This window comes from Contarinia nasturtii, unplaced genomic scaffold (genome assembly GCF_009176525.2).
Source record: "Contarinia nasturtii isolate CC-2019 unplaced genomic scaffold, AAFC_CNas_1.1 Cnas_scaffold_864, whole genome shotgun sequence".
In the NCBI taxonomy this organism is placed as follows: Eukaryota; Metazoa; Arthropoda; class Insecta; order Diptera; family Cecidomyiidae; genus Contarinia; species Contarinia nasturtii.
In genome coordinates this window covers 1,098,343-1,117,051 of record NW_022198211.1, presented here as the reverse complement: position 1 = coordinate 1,117,051, position 18,709 = coordinate 1,098,343, and the positions used below count along the sequence as shown (strand labels likewise).

The 18,709-nt window shown below is 34.0% G+C and overlaps 2 protein-coding genes across 4 annotated transcripts in view; one reads left to right on the top strand and one right to left on the bottom strand.

Moving 5' to 3' along the window:
• The window catches only part of LOC116342303 (FMRFamide receptor), a 209,926-nt gene that overhangs the window by 122,589 nt on the left and 68,628 nt on the right, over positions 1 to 18,709 (bottom strand). The gene's annotated exons all lie outside the window — the stretch shown is intronic.
• LOC116342304 (uncoordinated protein 58-like) overlaps positions 1 to 18,709 on the top strand; it is a 149,453-nt gene that overhangs the window by 77,889 nt on the left and 52,855 nt on the right. The window contains exon 3 of the mRNA XM_031769842.1: positions 5,178 to 5,227. The gene's annotated coding sequence lies outside the window, so the exon portion shown is untranslated. The remainder of the gene's footprint in view (positions 1 to 5,177; positions 5,228 to 18,709) is intronic.

Genomic DNA, 18,709 nt, shown 5'->3' with positions numbered 1-18,709 from the left:
ATCAAAGAAGGAATATTTCTGTAGAAGAATATTAAGTAGAGAGCTTGGTTGCGTGTTGGTATGTAGATTACTTTGATACATAATCTACATTTTGTAAATGTAGATTACTACCACTTAAATTACATATTTTTTCCCATGTAATCTACAAAATTTGTAGATTATTTGATTTTGACTAATTCAGTGGCAATCTGGTAAAGAGAAGTTGGTATAGTATTGTTTTCTTTACTCGTAGAATGTACAATGAACTGGGTTGGAAAATGTACACGATTAAAAAAAATGTAATTTACGTATACTCTACATTTTCTACAATATATTGTAGATTATTCAAAAATTCAAAATTAGAGTCAAATTGCCACTAAAAACATTGTCTAAATTTGTTAAATGAATGAAATGTGTTTCTATTGAAAAGATTTGTTATTTTAAATGTCCAATAGACACATTTTCAATAGAAATTACCATAAAAATTCTATTCAATTTTTGGTATTTTGATACATTTTCTGTTGTTTTTATATAAATTTGTTAGATTACATGGGAAAAAATATTTAATTTAAATTGTTTATAAAATGTAGATTAAGTATCAAAGTACATACCAACCCAGACAATGAATAAGAGAAAAAGTAGCGTTCTTTCACACAGAGAAAATTTACACGAATACACTTACAGGTTCTGTATAATTTTTGACATTTTACGTATTCTGTATAATCAACAGAGATATTGTACACTGTCTGTATAATTCGTCAGCGCATCTAAAATGTTTCCAGATGAGTTGACAGATGAATCAATAGCGAATTATACAGACAGTGTACAATATCTCTGTTGATTATACAGAATACGTAAAATGTCAAAAATTATACAGAATCTGTAAGTGTATTCGTGTAAATTTTCTCGCTGTGTTGGAATTATTAATTTTATGACTTTTCCAGAGAATTTATACATTTAAGTATTTAAGACTTTATAGAATATGGATTATTCTTTTACACTTTCACTATACATGAACACATATGCATAAAAAATTACAAATGTAGATAGTATATTTCTAGAAATTTTAAGTGACAGAAGTTCTAGAAATAATTTCTACAGGAATAATTTCGCCAGGAATAAATTCTAAGTCTACCATAAACTATTTCTAACATTCAGGTTTTAATTCACCAGTAATAAATGTGGTGCGCCCCTTTTTTGATACATCTTTAGTAACAACTTTCAACGCCAGACATCGGGAACCTGAAGAAAAATGTTCTAAATCTTATTTGCTCATCTCGTCGTTTTGACATTCAATGTTGACTTATCTCTTTTCGACTTTGTGATCGTGTTTTTTTTTGTCGAATTGCGAAAAACTCACATGCGACTCATCCTATAAACATTGTATATACATCCGTACATCTAATAGATCATCGAACTCTCTCCGATATCGATGCGATGAAAAACTTTTGTGTCGAGCTCCGACTTTTTTCTGTCTCTCGTTACCGAATTTATAAATTTTCATTTTTTTCAGTCATATTCGAAAAAAATATTCTGTACTGTCGGTGGGAAGTTTGTTAGAACGGAATTGAACACGAATCAATTTCAAATAGCAGCAGCAGCAGCAGATAAAACTTGTGCACACCAAGGAAAACCCACAGAAAACTTCTTGTCAAACGAAATCATCTTGAATCAATAAATTGACAATCCATGCAATGTGCACCACACAGCACAAAACTTAATTGTGGTCTTGCGACAAAAATATCTCAAACAAGATGCAAACAAGTACGTCTGTGTCGGAAATCGAATCAAAATGCACAAGCTGATTAGAGCAATACTACTACTACCAAACTGGAGTGTGATGGCACAAGTTTTTCATTTGCATATAATTTGGCATGTGATTGAATCGAAATCGACCAACTTTGTGTTCAAATACAAATTTAAATCGTTTACGAGACGAGAATTTATGTGTGCTCCGTAGGCGCGTGTATTCCAAGGAATGTGCGTGATGCAGTTTCATGTGATAGGGCTTGTGTGTGTTGTGAGTTGAACGCAAACCGACGAAATGTCTTCAAAAGGTTAAATTTTCTATTTTTGATTCGATGCAACACCATCGAAATGCGAATGAATGTTGATTGTATTTATCAAAACTCCATCTTTCTATTTTTGACTTCATTCGTGTGCATTTTCTTCACACAACTCATTTTTTTCTGCGTCTTTTTGACGTCTTCTTTCGTTTATTCTTCCATTTTCCATTCGCTCTTATTTTTATGGCCGTCATTCAATTGTACTTAAAATATGTACGATGTACGTGTTCATTTTTATGTGTTCTTACTTAACAATGATTGCTGTTGTTCGTTTGTTAACTTAACAACAACTGCAAAGATAAAAAAGGGAGAAGAATATGTAATAACAGAAGCGACAGATAGAATATTCTTCTCATTGTTATTCGCAATGATTTTCTTGTATTTTAAAGTTTGCCACTTTATTTATGCTAGACACATAACATCAAAACGCTCATTTTTCTCGCTACAAATGCAACACAAAAGCCACATAATTTCACTTCTGATGATGCAATTTAACACAATAGAATTTAAACGGCGAATGTATATTTTGTTTTGTGCTTAGTATTTTATTGACTTTGTTGGAATGTCTTTTTTTGGTTCGATGCACAAAGCTCTTTTATTCATGTCATTTTTAAATGCTTCTTCGACTCATCCGAAAATTCCATACTTTTAAATTTTATATCATTAAAGTGTAGTTTTTTTTACTTTGTCACATTTAGATTAATTACATTCGAAAGTAAATAATCTCCATTAAAAGATGTGTATCAGTTGTGTTACCGAAATTGAAGTCATATAAATTTCACACATAAAAATCATATAAAACAAAACATTTGGTTAAATTGTATTTGGGTTTATTAGTGATAGTGATAAAGAGATATTACGATTATCATTCTTTTATGTTTCCATCACATGAAACCAGTGTATCAGTATAATTGAAGAAAACTTCATTTTATCAAGAGGAAATAAACTTAAGTTCACTTCCTCCAAAACAAAAAAAGAATGTAAATTCTGATTTTGAATATAGTAGTCACCATCATTTACGTATCGAGAATTTAACTGAATTTTAATGCTTCACAAATATTTGGTTTTGCTTAAATTCCATCCACTGATGACTCATCAGTGATGAGTCATGTTGTACTTATTGGGTGCAATAAGTGAACTTGAAAATGAGTTTAATTTTTTCTAGGGGAAATGATCTATTCGCGAATGGACAAAATTTATTAGTTGTATGATAAAGTCGTCATTTTAGTAAAATAATTCAGAAAATTCGCATACAATTCGCAAGCTATTCGCAAAAAGTTATCACAATCAAACTATATAATATACGCTTGCAAACGAACCAAGTGAAGAGCGGCGACGCAAGAAAACGAAGTGAGTGAATAGCGGCAACGGATAACATTTTTTCTTTCGTTCGTTGTCGCTATTCACTCATTTCGTTTTCGTACGTCGCCGCTATTCACTTGGCTCGTTTACAAGCGTTCACAATTTGATACATACAAAACATACAAATTTTGCGAATTGTCTCACGTTCATAGCGTTTTGTTTGCGAATTGTTTTTTAAATCACAACTTTACTGGCCCATCGCTTACAAATCATTTCGCATAAAATTCGCGAAATATCGAATAATTCGCTATTTTCTGATCCCCTAGAATTTTTTTAGATAAAATTCAGAAATTGCTAAAATAAATAATTATTTTCAGAACCTCTAGACATCGTTTAATACAGTGATTAAAGGAATAATACCGACAATTATTTGTATTTTAATTTACCTAATTGGCCCATTTAAATAACATTAATACACACATCAATTTAAATATTCTATAATTAATTGCGTGTTCATTTCCGGAATAATCTATTTTAAACTGGTAGTTTTAAACTACAACAACATCTGAATTGTTCGTATCGCAATCAGTCTGCAAATAACGTCAATAAAATGAAGATAGTTAGTAGAATTTGGCTGGTATTGGTACCGATACTAACAATAAATTTAAAATTGTTTCATCCAATTCAAGCGTCAGTAAGTAATTTTGTCAAATTATCGATAACATTACAATTAAATCAATATCCATTGTAATCCCAAACTAGAAAAATACTCTTACATTCGAGAAATTTTTGTGCGTACGTAACCCGAATGAAAATATTTCTTGGCATTGTGATGTAAGGAATATAAATCATACTCACGTGAATATAAATATTGTGGGCAATTTTAGCAAACCAATTCGTGATCTTTGGACACACATCGTATGCTATTACAAATACAATACATATCAGAAGTATGCAGTTGATTTATGGCAAGATTTTTGCGGTTGGCTTTCAAACAAAAACAAAAACTATTTATTACATTGGGCATTTGGAAGTATTCAAAAATACAGCAATATGAATCATTCGTGTCCGTTCAATAGAACGGTATATATTAAAGCCAACAATGTTTCACTTCGTCAATTAACGTTTGATCCTCTCGTACCTTCTGGAAGATACCGTGTCGATATCAACGTTACCGATAGCACTCGACGCATTTTTTTCTTCATTGGGAAGCTGTTCTTCAGTGTGGCCGATAATAGGATCGAAAGAATTTAATTGATTAAGATTTATGTCGAAATTTCACTTTCAATGAATAAATGTGTTTCTTTTTTGCTTTCAATTTTTTTTGCATGGATACACAAACTATTTTAACAACTACACAAATATAATCAAATATTACCGGATACACATATGCGCAGTTTTATCCATGCGATAGGTTTTTATATTTCACATTCAAATGAACATCTATTTAGATTATTATACAGATAATAAGGTAGCCATTGCACATTGAAATTTTAATATTAACCTACATGTGACGTTTTACTATGTCTGGTTTTCCAAACAATAAACATAATAAAATGAGAGAGAAAATTATAGTTAGCCAATACCTTTATTGTTTTATTTCTCGTATGCAATGTATAACGAGGAAAGATAGAAATATTCATTTTCAAGTGACGCTATTAGTTTGAAATATTGTCGAAAGTTGTAAAATGCATTAACTTGATTGAAATTGACTTCAAATCAACCAATTATTAATAATGTGGAAGAAACAAGTATAAAATAAATAAAACATACTATTTATTTTTTTTTTTAATATTCCAATAATATTAACAAAAATTCTCTTTTTTTCAGATTTACTATCTATAGGCTTTTACATATGAGATCATCCACGGCTATGTAAAGTATGTACTATTCCATTTTGAAAGGATCGCAATCGAAAGATGTGATCGAGTAAATTAATTAAGGAAATTTACTTTATGATGGTATTAGTGGTTAGGTATTTTTCAGATATTTCGGACGTTCGGTATCATGGGCGTCCGAATCCGATTAGCCCGAAATCGAGTGTTTTTTGGAAATTATTTAGAAAATCTCGGGAAATACAGAAAAAAATAATGTTAGAACCATTTTTTTTCATTTTTTGTATCAGTTAAATCTTTAAAAAAAAATACGGGGACCTTACACCCGAAAATTCAATAAATACCGAGTGCCCGAGTTCGGGAAATCACGGGTTTCGGTAAAAAAAATAATTTCGGGTCGGGCTTCGGTCGGACTCGGGCAAGACACAGGAAATTCGATCGGGCGTCGGGCCGATTTTTCCACTCCTTTGCGACCTCTGGTGGTTACTTGATTTACTCCCTCTATAACATCCATCATTGAATTACATTGCCGTCAATAAATAGCAAACAGTATACATTAGCGGCACGGCACGCCTAGCTTGTTTGAAACCAAACAGATATTTATGACTTTTCATGAATACTGATTGAGATATAAAGTGAAATAAAATCCACAAGCGTAAAATTGTTGTGGTAGTGAAGTCTGTTGAAACTATTATTTCAAGTGAAACTTTCACTATAGTTCAAAGAAATGTTCATTTGGAAATTGTTTTTTTATACAGATTCATTGAAACATTTATATAAACTTCGTATCACACGGAATAACCTTTTTTTGAAAAATAAAATGAAACTTAAAAATTGTATCGTTTTGAAAGCAGTGTGCACGAGAGTGTTGCGTGACAGCAAACATTTCACTAGTCGAGTTGTTCATATGCTAATTAATAGGTTGAAGTCAAAGCTCAAGCAGGTAGTGTTTTTTATCAACCCTAGCAAATTCGAATATTCCATCTCCTCTGCAATTTGGAATAATTTTCAAAAATGTGAAGTACTTATTAACTCTGAAAACATTTAAATAAATATTTTGATTCTCCCTGCTTAGATTTCAAAATGTTACTGCATAATTTTTATTGATTGGGAGAATAGGTGAAAATCTCTACATAGTTTCGTCGCGTTGAGAAATTAAGTAAAATATGATTTTATTCTGCATAAAATCAAGAATGATTCAAGTGATGAAAATATGACAAATCGACGTGAAAAATCGTATTTAAGTGATTCGATACAATGTACGGGATGCATAAAATATATAATAATAATAATAATCTTTATTCACCGCCAAAACTGGCTGAATCATTTGAGTTTTTACAATTTTTTATACATTTGTTGGTGGGAAAAAGGTATGAATCAGTGATATACTATGGTAAACATCTGATCACCGTTAAAAACCACATCTTTTCAATAATAATCTTACGACCACATACGATATTCTAACGGTCACCCACACGGTCCACCAGCCCGGGTCAGTAGATCGAATGAACACTCAGCCACCATCCCAGGCTGCACCAGCCCGGGTCAGTAGATCGAATGAACACTCAGCCACCATCCCAGGCTGCACGGTAAAGGTAAATAGACCGAATGGGGCCGCCGATTTCGCAGTGGTCACTACGCCCCCCATGGCCAAAGTTAAAATTACATCATTATAACTATAAATGAATAAATGAATAAATAAACAATTAGCTACGTCTTACTGTAATAGCCAAAAGTTATCCCGTCAAACAGCAAAAAACACTTATAAATAGTTAATATTTTCAAATTGCACGCGGATACGATGAGTCGAAAACTAATAAATAAATATAATTTCAAATACTATATCTATATAAAAAATAAATCACAATGTATCACATTTGCTCGTTTAAGAAAACAGTGTTATAATTGGACACCAATGACAAGTTAGAAAAGTGATCATCGCTTAAGGATAAAAGTCGATTTTTGAAAGTTGATCTCTTTGATTGCATCGAAAATAGTTCGTGGACCCTATTTGACATTCTGCACATTTGGTTGAGTGGAACGGATGGATTGATTCGGAAGAATTTGTCATTGATTTTGAAGTACTCGACACTTCTCAAGTTACGTCCATTTTGATTGCGGGCCATTTCAGTCTTCAGTGATGGGCAGTGAACGTTGTTTTGCATCAAGTCGAATATGAATAAAATTGATGCATTTATACGGCGCCTTTCGAGTGATTGCATGTTTAGTTTGCCCAGGCGAGCGCTGTACGATGAAATTTTGTAGTCATTCGAGATGTTTGGATACTCCTTGAGTGCAAACATTGAGAATTGACGAAGGCAAGATTCAATTTTGTTCTTGTGAATGCTATGGTACGGTAGCCATACTAAACTGCCATACTCCAAGATTGATTGTACGAGGGCGCAGTATAACGACTTGAGAGTATTGACATCAGGAATATCGTAGCAGAATCTCTTCACGAATCCGAGCGCTGATGTTGCTTTTGCCACGATTGAATCGATGTGTTTGACGAAGTTGAGTTTGCTGTCGAAAATTACTCCCAAGTCTCTTTGTTCGCTTACTCTCTTAAAATTGTGACTGCCATATGAGTAGGAGCACATGATTTTCTCTCTCCTTTTTGATATCGACATAACAGAGCATTTGTCGAGATTTAGGTAAAGTTTGTTTGCTTCGCACCAGTTCTTTAATTTATCAATTGCCACTTGAAGTTTGATAGTGTCATTGGTGTCAGTGATTGAAGTTGCCAATTTCAGATCGTCAGCAAACAGAGAGATAAAAATGTCGTCGTCATCTATGGAATTTACAATATCGTTGATGAAAAGTAGAAATAGAGTGGGGCCCAAGTGACTACCTTGAGGCACCCCTGAGTTAACAACAAACTCACTTGATTCCATTTGCCCATATTTCACAAATTGACGACGATTTGACAAATACGATTTGATCCAATCGATTAAGTTTGGTGGCAGATTGAAATTGTGAAGTTTTGAAATCAGAATCGAATGATCAACAATGTCAAATGCCTTACTAAAGTCTGTGTAAAGTACATCTACCTGCTTATCTTCGTTCACTGCCTTGAGTGAAAAGTGCAGGAATTCTAAAAGATTCATCGAAGTTGAGCGGCCTTTCATAAAACCATATTGTTGAGGCACGATTTTATCGGCTACCATCTTGCTGATCTCCAAATTAATCAAGTATTCGAAAAATTTAGCGATTGTTGGCAATTTGGCAATGCACCGATAATTTTCAACGTTAGAGCGTGATCCCTTTTTAAAAATTGGTCCAACGCTGTAACGTTTCCAACTCGTGGGAAAGTGTCCAGTGGAAAGCGATTCATTGAATATTATCGCTAGAGGCGCATACAGTAGGGCGGCACAATTTTTGAGAAGGATAGGATGTATCCCATCCGGTCCAACGCCTTTCTTTGAGTTTATTTTAAGCAACTCGTCGAAAACAAAAAATTCGTTAAGAATCAATTCGTTAACGTTTGAGTTTGTTTGAGTTGATGCTTGTGCTACCGATTGACTTTGACACGGCTGGTTAACAAAGTTGTTTTTAAAAAAAGAAGCAAACATTTCGGCTTGTTCCCTTTTATCAACCGAAGATTTATCACCAAAATGTAATAATTTTGGGTCACAATCATTGTTTTTCTTCGTATTGACAAAGCGCCAGAACGATGTAGGGTCAGACTTCAGTGAAGAAGTCATTTTGTCGACATACGAGTTATACAGTTCCGTGTTAAGTTTGGTGTAATTATCAAGCGCAAACAAGTAGTCTGAGTCATCGTTCGTTGACTTCGATCTCTTCCACTCTTTGTTCTTTTTGTTCTTGAGAGATTGGAGTTGCTTGTTGTTCCACGGACATTTCGATTGAATCTTTTTCGTTTGTATAGGTACGTACATATCGATCGCTTCATTAATAACTTGGTGCAAAATGTCGACTTTTTGGTCAAGGGTCTTATTTGAAAAATGACGAGAGAAATCGACGTCGGCAAAGTACCTATTCATTGCAATGTAGTCGGCCTTGAGGAAGTTTCGAGTTTGAAATTGCCCTTGCGTTGCGTTATTTATGTGCCATTCATACGTCAAGAGAATTGGTGGATGATATTGTTCATCAATGACAGATAAAGGAGGCGGGCAAGAAACTTCCACATTTGTGAAATCGTTCGTGAATATTAAATCGAGCAATTTATTGCTTGCATTGCGAATAGAATTAATCTGATAGACACCATTGGCGGTGATGTCTTCGATGAAATCTGCCGCATGCAGTGGAGTGACGCAAGTTGGAATGAGAACATTCAATTCAGCGTCATCCATAATCCAATTGACAAGGGGTAGATTAAAATCCCCCAGTACAATGATAGTGTCATTTGGGCTCGATGGAATATGGCTTATGGCAATCGAGTGGCGTTTGTATATTTCCGGCTGTGAGTTTGGCGGAATATACGCAGCATAAATAAATACATTGAGTTTTGTATTAATGCTGACTTTAACGCAGACATATTCCAATTCACTTGTGTCGTCGAATACAATGTTGGTGGATGTAAGTTTTGATGTGACTGCTATTAGCACACCACCACCACGACTTAACGATGAACCAGTCTCATAGCGATCCTTGCGGTAAACATGGTATGAATTGTCAAAAAATTCTGACGAGAAATGAGACTGGTTTAACCATGTTTCCGTTAAAACAACGATCGAGTGTGAAAATGCCGACGAATTGCAGAAAAATTGTTTTGACTTGGTGCGCATGCCACGAACATTTTGATAATATATATCATTGCACACCAAAGTCGATTGAGGAGGGAGAGCGTGAATCGAGTTGCCTACTTGCGTCGGTTCTGTTGGGGCTGACTGTACAATCCCATCAGTGGACTGAGTAGGCACTGTGACAGCAGTGGCAACAAATTGGCAATCGGTGGAATTTCCGATGATATTGTTTGCCTTTGTTGTGGCTTTGGTCGTTTTCGACCATGAATTGGTGGCTTGAACGAGGCGTGCTTCTTGTTTTTTGAATTATTTACAGTTCGTTTGGGAGGTGGAATAGACTCAGGTTTTTTATTGCGAGGCAATGAATTTTCCACAAACTCTTTTGTTTTGACTCCCGTTGGCCAAATGGAACTGTCCATAACAATGTCAAAATAACGACTTGGCACTTCTATTTTGAAGGAAACAAACGATAATTTCCTTGTGTCCATATTTTGGCCCACCAGTTTAGTCACCTTTAAGTCACCTACTACACGGTAACATTGGTGAGATTTCAAATGATCGGTGACATCATCGACTGTAGTGTTTGGCAAAAACGGTGAAAGGTAGACCGTTTTAGTCTCATACAATTTTGAGTTCATTGTATGACCGACCTGATGCCCAATATCACAAGTAGCCCCTTTGGTATGCAAATTCATGTCTGAATTTGAGGTGGCTACAGTATTCCTGCCAATGACTTTTGACTGGAGATGTGAAATTGGCATTGAATTAGGCATTGAATTAGCCTTTGTCACTTACGTTGGTTTTGACACTTTCTTTTTGTGTGGATTTGACACTGTGCTTGCCGATACGTTTAATCTGGTCGATGGACTGACAGATCTACGACGCTTGCGTAATTTTTTTGGCTTTGGTCGCACGGTCGGAACATCAGTGGTCAAAATATCACACGGAATCGAAATTATGCTGGTGTCATTGTTTTCGTTAACAACAGGGTCAATCACATCGGTACTGTTTGCATCGATATCAACAACGATATTGGTATCGATTTCCATCTGATTAATCGTAGCCGATGGAATGTCAGTATGAATTACTGAAGACTGTGTCAAAATAGGAGCGGATAATGTTTTAATCGCACCATTATTTTCCTGTGCCGAGGTGGCTGCGTTAAAAACCTTCAATTGTTCAATTTGAGGTTGTAAAGTGCATTGAATTTCCGTTAAGATTTTAGCACTATTCATAAGAGTTGAAGCAATGCCATTTACCGTGAAGGTCAGACATATATCGCAATACCACTGTAAATTCTTAATTGAAACCAAAAAATTTTACAATCGATTTCTTATAATTACCATTATCTGCAATCAAACAGTTGATATGGAATTGTTTACCGCAAAATCCATAGCAATTTATCACATCTTTGTTGGAATTGGTCGTGGACTCGGCACAAAAAGTGCATTTGTCATGCTCTGTATTCATATTTATAGGTTAGTCACACTAACAAAATACAGGGGAGAAAAAAAACGAAATAAAACCAACGAAAGCAACACAAGCAACAAAAATGTAAACACGATAAACACTAATTTGAGTTTGGAAAATGCTTAAAAACAAGAAAAAATTTTTTTTACCTAAGAACAGCACTTAAAATTAAATAAATAAACAAAATAAAAACACTAAAACTACGGAGCTAAGAAAAAGTGTTGTTTACTGTTTGACAGTTGACAGATTTTTGCTTATAATAGCTTGTCAATCCGAAAGTGGAAAAAGAAAACAATTTCATATCGAAAGGTATTGTGCGAGAAATGTATGATTTTTTGCACATTGTTCGCTGTCAACAGAGAGTTGATGTGTGCAATATATACACTTCTCATCATTTGAACCGGTGCTTGTCACACACTTTGGCTCCGTTATTAAATCGTTTTCGTCTATTGCTTGCACATGTGGTGACATCACATTGGCAATTGTCTGCAAACATCATTCTCGCTCCATAATCTAAAGTGTCGTATGCAAATGACTCACCACAATCACAAACACAGCCAAATAAGCAAAATACTGTTTTGACATTTGCGTTTTTCCTCTCTCCATCCAGAGCTCTATCACAGCATTATTTGATTTCTTAGTATTTGGGTCTCCGGTTTGAAGAAAACGGATGTTCTACCTACTGTCGGGATACACACTCATACTGTTGGCATACTTAAGACGACATGTATAAATATAAAATTAAATTTTCTACATTTCTACCATGACAAATGTAACAATGGGTTTGTTTTCGTTGCTGCCGTCACGCAATCGAATCGAGACCATTTGATTTAATTTTGGACGCAGATTGACGTTTTTTTTCTTCCAAATTGTGGTTACTGAATCTAAATGTGACTTAATATGCATGAAAACAGTTTCTCTTCCACTGTGAAATTTCTCTGAGTAACTAACAAGGATTTAATTATAAAATTCCCAACTCGGCTACTGCCACCAGCCACCATGACTTCAAACTATGATGTAAATTAAAGTAGAAAAAGGCTCACCAATACAAAGGCACAATTTGAATATAATTATTTTGTGTGTGTGTGTGTGTTTTTTTTTCACCGTCATTAATTTTTACTTTTGCGACATCAGATATTTTTTGAATTGGGGAAAGGAAAGACGCTCGCGCCTAATTGAATTATAACTCGGTTCAAAATTTAATTTATTTGCCGTTTGTCTTCTGTCACATCCGTTCGCATTTGCAGCCAAGTTTTTATTTGTGTGGCCTCACCAGAGCGACAAACCAGAATTCGAAATGAAAACTGCAATGAGTCCCCAAGCTCATTAAAATATGTGCACATTCAATACAAAATGGATGCAAAATTATTCATCATATTTGAATGAAACAACGAGTCCGAATTTTTGTGTGTGCGTGTGCTCTCTACACAACGATTCGCAAGCAACGTTACAAAAACCACATCTGGACCATGGTTATAACAAAAATTTTCACTGTCGCTGAAAGCACAAATACAATGCAAACGCCGCGAAGAATCACAACCAGAAGTGTTGACAAATCAAAATATGCAACTGGGTTGATTCCGAACAAAGGCAATCTCCCATGTCTCTAACTACATTGAACTGAAAAGCAAGTAACAAAAAATGTGCCTTTGCAACTAAAGTGGCCAGTTTCATAAGCGAACCAAATAGTTTCAGGGGAACGCAAAATGTATGCAATTTTATGGTCTGGTTAAAGTGCAATTCATAATTAAATTACTTAACCATGTCTCTCACATACTTGAAATGCAAAAAAAATGTTGTGCTCAAGTCAGATGTTTTAATTTTTTCATCTTTCGATGAATTTATTTTTTTGTGGACACGCTTTTTCATCATCACCCGACTGTATAATGTCAATTTCTAAATTCAGCGTTTGTGTTCTATAAAATGTGGAAATTGTACATATGTTCAATTCAAAATGTCCAACGCTTTAGGATCATCAAATTCCGTTCAATGAATGTTATTTAATTGCCATTTAAATGTTCGTAAATTATATCAACATTTTCGATGTTTTAAAACATATTTTGTTTGAATAACATACATTTTATATTACCAATTAATTTGTAAAGCTCTGCACATATTTTCAAAATTAATAAAATAATTTACCAATCTATAGCAAGCAACGCAGAAGAATATAATATGTGACGATATGCTTTGAAAAAAGGTCGAAACCAAAAAAACTTGGTGCTTCAATATTCCAGCAAACTTTAAATATTTATATCGAAATATTCATTGAAATTGAAAAACATTGAAAATATTGCAAAGAATTTCTGCGAAACATAACAACGCAAATAATTTTATTCAAAACTGTGATCTCCTATTAAAGAAGTTTAAGTTGAAATATTCTCTTCAAAATGTATATAGTTTTGACTCAATTTGAATATGAGCGGGGTTGAAATGTCAATAAATCGCATTTTCTATGCATTATACTATACGTAGCCATTTTATCGATAGAGTTTATTTCTCAATTCATCTTGAATGCACAAAATAAACTATAAACTTTTAGCTCAGACTCACCGCACACAAATGAATAGACTAAGTTTGTGGCCCGATAATATTTTGTACTTAAAACAAACGGAATATAAAATGGAAAATGTCAAAATTCCAAGATTATTGAATGAAGCAAAACGACAAATGTAACTGGGTAAAAGTTGGCAGTTTTGTTTTATCGAACTATATTCAAAGTTCAAGCCATACACGCAAATACCAATCCAAACAACAAATAAACTTTACCAACGAAGGTCCTTGTGACTCACAAGTTGTGAGCCAACAGTAGATACCCGATGAAATCAATACGGAAATTGCTTATATCTATCGAAATTTAAAACCGTTGCTTTGTTGCGTTATTGCTTGCTTACGACTAAAGTGGTGGTGAAAAAGTCGGCAAAAACTTATGCCAAATTATGTACAAATGGAAATCGCAGAGACAAATGTTTTAAAGTCGTGCCATCCAAAAAGCTTCAATGCGGACATTTGGTATTTGTTTACTTCATTTCTTTAAAGAAGAAATTGTCTCAATCCTTTGCTGTTGAACCAAGAGATTTTTTTAAGCAACAGCACTAGCAAGATAAAACTTTCTAAGTGGATCAAAATAACGAAATGCTTTCCAACAGCTTGGCAAATAATTTAAAGTCAGAAACTTAGACACACGAAATGCTTGAGAAATGTGGTGGAAAAGAATCAGATCGAAATCGAACTTCAAGAATGAAGAATAAGATTCAATGCACATTTACTGTGAATATGGAATGTGAAATATATTAGTTTTTCCATGAAAGAAGTAGCGGTTCAATTCTTGACGAAGCCATATAATACTCTCGATAATACTACAGCATATTTTGATGAAATAGATACTTAATATGCAGTACTCATGGAAACAGGAGCACAAAATATGCGTTCAAATCAACATCAAACAAAACGCCACACGCTCATAACTCTCTATGAACATAAAATGAACGAATATGAGCATTTTATTTGCATTTCTTTCGGTTTGATTTTATTACTACAGTTTCGAGGAAAATGAAATGAAATATCATGCGGTACTTGCTGCATTTTATAAGAAGACGCCATTTTTATGTAGCTCAAAAAGAGGTAAAACGGAAAGTATTCGATGCAACGATATTAGGTGTAATATAATTGCGAATTACAGCAAAGATCTCTTGAAGCACCACAATGATGATCATTCCATTTTAAATTCATGAATTTCAGACGGTTCTTGTGTGAAGTGGAAAATATTCGAATTTTTATAGTACTATTTCAAAATTTCACTAAATTATTCTGAAAATTCTTAAACAACAATCATTCCCGAAGTAAGTAAGTGATATAGAAATTGGTGAAAAGTATCGAACATGAATTCGTTTTATTCATTACATTTCCGAGTGAAATAAGTGGTATGGCGATTTTTCGATGTGAGTTGGATGTTCCGGGGTGAATTACTCTCTATCCAGAGAATTGCATCATTTATCGCAGTCTGATGCTTGACTGCTTTGATTCTTCTGGATCTTCTGGAATTTGTCGGATATTGTTTATCAAGTCAACTTTTGTATAATTTTTACATTTTCTCCAAATTCAGCCAAAAATCACAACACATACCGACACTAAAAAAGACCCAATTCACAGCCAAGATTGCACCGAGATTGCGAACTATGTGAAAAGTGAAAAATGGATCAGAAATTGCAATAATATAAATTTATTTTACATCAAGTCATTTGTATGCTCAATATTTCAACACGTTCAAATAGTCACATTGGATGGCTTGAAAATAGAACGGAATTGCAATTGCACATGAGTGAGTTGAAATTGAATTGGAAATGAAGAAAATGCATCACACTGTAATGCATTTCGCCGTTTTCTATCTTATTTTTTTCTATTCGAGATGTGTACATGCGTGTACTTTGTTATTTTTTGCTGCATTCAATCTTTAAGTTGTATTCGTTTTCCATTTTCTTTGTGATTTTTGCAGTAAGAGTGTTTGCTTGCTCACATCGTTAGCATAGTGAGAAAGAGACAGTAAAAAACTGCATATCAGCACATACATTCCTGCATGTTCGCAAAGAAAAAATGTGAAAATGAATAGATATGGAAACAAAAATTCTTTGTATTGTATTGTGTGCAAAAATAGGAATTGTGATCAACAAACAGTAACAATGGCATTTATAAAGTCAACGTGAATGACAACGACGAAGAAAAATCGGTTGAAAAGTTCCAGAGCTTAAAAATAGGAAGAAAAAGACAGTGAATGAAAGAAAGAGACAAAAAGTGAGTGAAAGAAAGTGTACAATTCACAGAACAAAAGACATCGCACGATTCATGAATGCAAACATGTGAATTGTTTACAGTGCGATGTGTGACAATTTTATAAGCTTTGTTAAGAACGGCGAAAGCATCGTTTTTCGCACAATTCTCACACACACTGCATTTATGTTCCATAAGAGACTGTATAAAATGCAAAACTGTAGCACAGCTAGCGCCACTACGTACAACTATGGAGTTCTAGTCTGTTGTTTGTAACTGAGCAAAAGTCTTTTCACTAGCGGGCAGCAACTTAGTATAGATTACATTGAATTCCGTCGTAGCGCTAGCTGTGTGACACTTTGAGCATAATTTCGATACGTTCTCACATTTGTGAAGTTTTGCGTGTTGCCTTTTACTCCGTTTTTTTTGCTCGATGTTCAACGCTTCAATTAAATATGAAAAAAAAAACATCGACACAAGAGAACAAAAAAAAAACTGCGACTGGACCATTTGTCTTTGCAGGGATGCGGAAATTCGATTATTGTAAATTGAATTATTCGCACGTCAGACATGAAATAGTGCTCTACCCATGAAAATCCAAGCGTGTATTTCATAACTAGAACGTGTACATATCATACATCACGGCCAAATGGGGCTATCACTATATATAGAAATATCCAAGTGGTTTTATATTGAAAGACTGAGTGAAGTTGAGGAAAATTCTTTCTTCCTTCCTATTAAGTCTGTCTTTCAAACTCTCAAACGTCAAAATTCAATTCGAAAGACCTTTTTTCTTACTTGAATAACTTAAACCTACTGAATAAATTGCACCTGCAAGTTAAACATCACGTTGAAATGCGCCTAAAAAAGTAAGCACAAAAAATGCAACAATAAATATCTTTTCCCCTTGAAAATAAAAGCAATATTGTGTTTGACAGCTTCGTTTTTTGAAAAATGTAATATTTCTAGGCCAAATATGGCTTGATGTTGATAAAAATTGAATTGTTTCAACGTTGAAAGCACGTGAAAGTTCGATTAAACAAAAGGTGATGTTGAACAAATTGTATGGAGAAATTAGTCGACAAAATGTGTTCGATTGCACGAAAATACATACTATATATTAGTCATACCATGTAAGCATTATTCCGGACCAAATGAGAATAAAGAAAAATCCAAAATCTAAAAAATATTGCTTGAAAATTTAGAAATAATGCCATGGAATTGGTTTTTCCAGCGTTTCCGGCAAAAATAATGACATGCAGAGAGTTTTTTGTTTGCATTTAGATTTCGCGAGTTTCACTTGCGCTGCATTTATTTCATTTTTCACTCGTCCGTGCATCGTCGTTGTGTTTGCAATTTTGTTGCTGATAATTTTACTGTCAACGAAATGTTTATTTGCTGCACCATTTTGGCTGTGTAACTGTCCTACCAGTACATTGGCGAAATTCTTTTTTTTTCAGCTGGGAAGTTAAGCGTTTTCATTGTTTCGAACCGTAACAATACAGATTGTAATCCAGGCGACTTCTGTACGCTATAATCTCTCCAGTAAATTATTTGTTTTTGTGTTTTACTTTTTTTTGTTGACGGGAATATGATCCCAAACAAACAAACAAACAAAAAATTCATAAAATTCACTGAATTTCAGGTAAATCGGTGCATTTTTTTTCTGTTTCGCTTCGCAGCCCACGAATTCAGTGCTCTGAATTCTATTTTAATATAAAAAGTGGTGAATGCGAAAATAATGTGTGTTTATGAATTGTAAAATGAATGTAACACTTTTTGCACGATTATTTTTATTCTCGCTGAATTCTAATTCAGACAGTTGATTTTATTTCGCAGAGTTGGTGAAAATATTTTTCGGATTAAAAAACTTTGCATGTATTTTGGGTTTAGTAGCTGAAATGTATTAAGCACCAGTATACAGCGATATGAGTTTTTAAACGTTGATCTCGATTTGCAAGCCACATGAATATCATTGGTGGGGAATTTCCAACAAAATTGGTTTCATAACCACAAATACATTGTGCGTCCACAAAATATGACACTTTTGAAAAAAAGGTATACCCATGAGCTGTTCAAAAACTTATAACTGTTGAACTCTCGAACAAAACTACTCCATTCGTAACAATGAGAAAAAAATTCCATTTTCTAGTTGAAATGAAAATGTTTCGTCATGATATTCCATTTCTCGGCACATGCTTTTGGAGTGGCAAAAATACTTTCCATCCAAAAATTTATATAAATAGCAAAAGTGCGAGGAGCATTTGAGGTTTAAAACATTGTGTGAAAGAAAAATTACAGTAAATATTTAATAAAGTAGCTATTTTCTTTCGTAAAGTATGGTAAATTATTCACATCATTTTTCGAAAACAATGTGACAGTGTCGTGGATTAAAATCCACGAAATTATTTTTGTTCGACCTTGTTGTAAAACCAACAAACAAGCAAATTTCTATTCCCATTTTTAAAAAGGCTAAAATAAACAAGCAACTTATAAATATTGCACATTGACAAGAAATTACGCAATAAAATATCCAGACACACACACACACACACACACACACACACACACACACACACACACA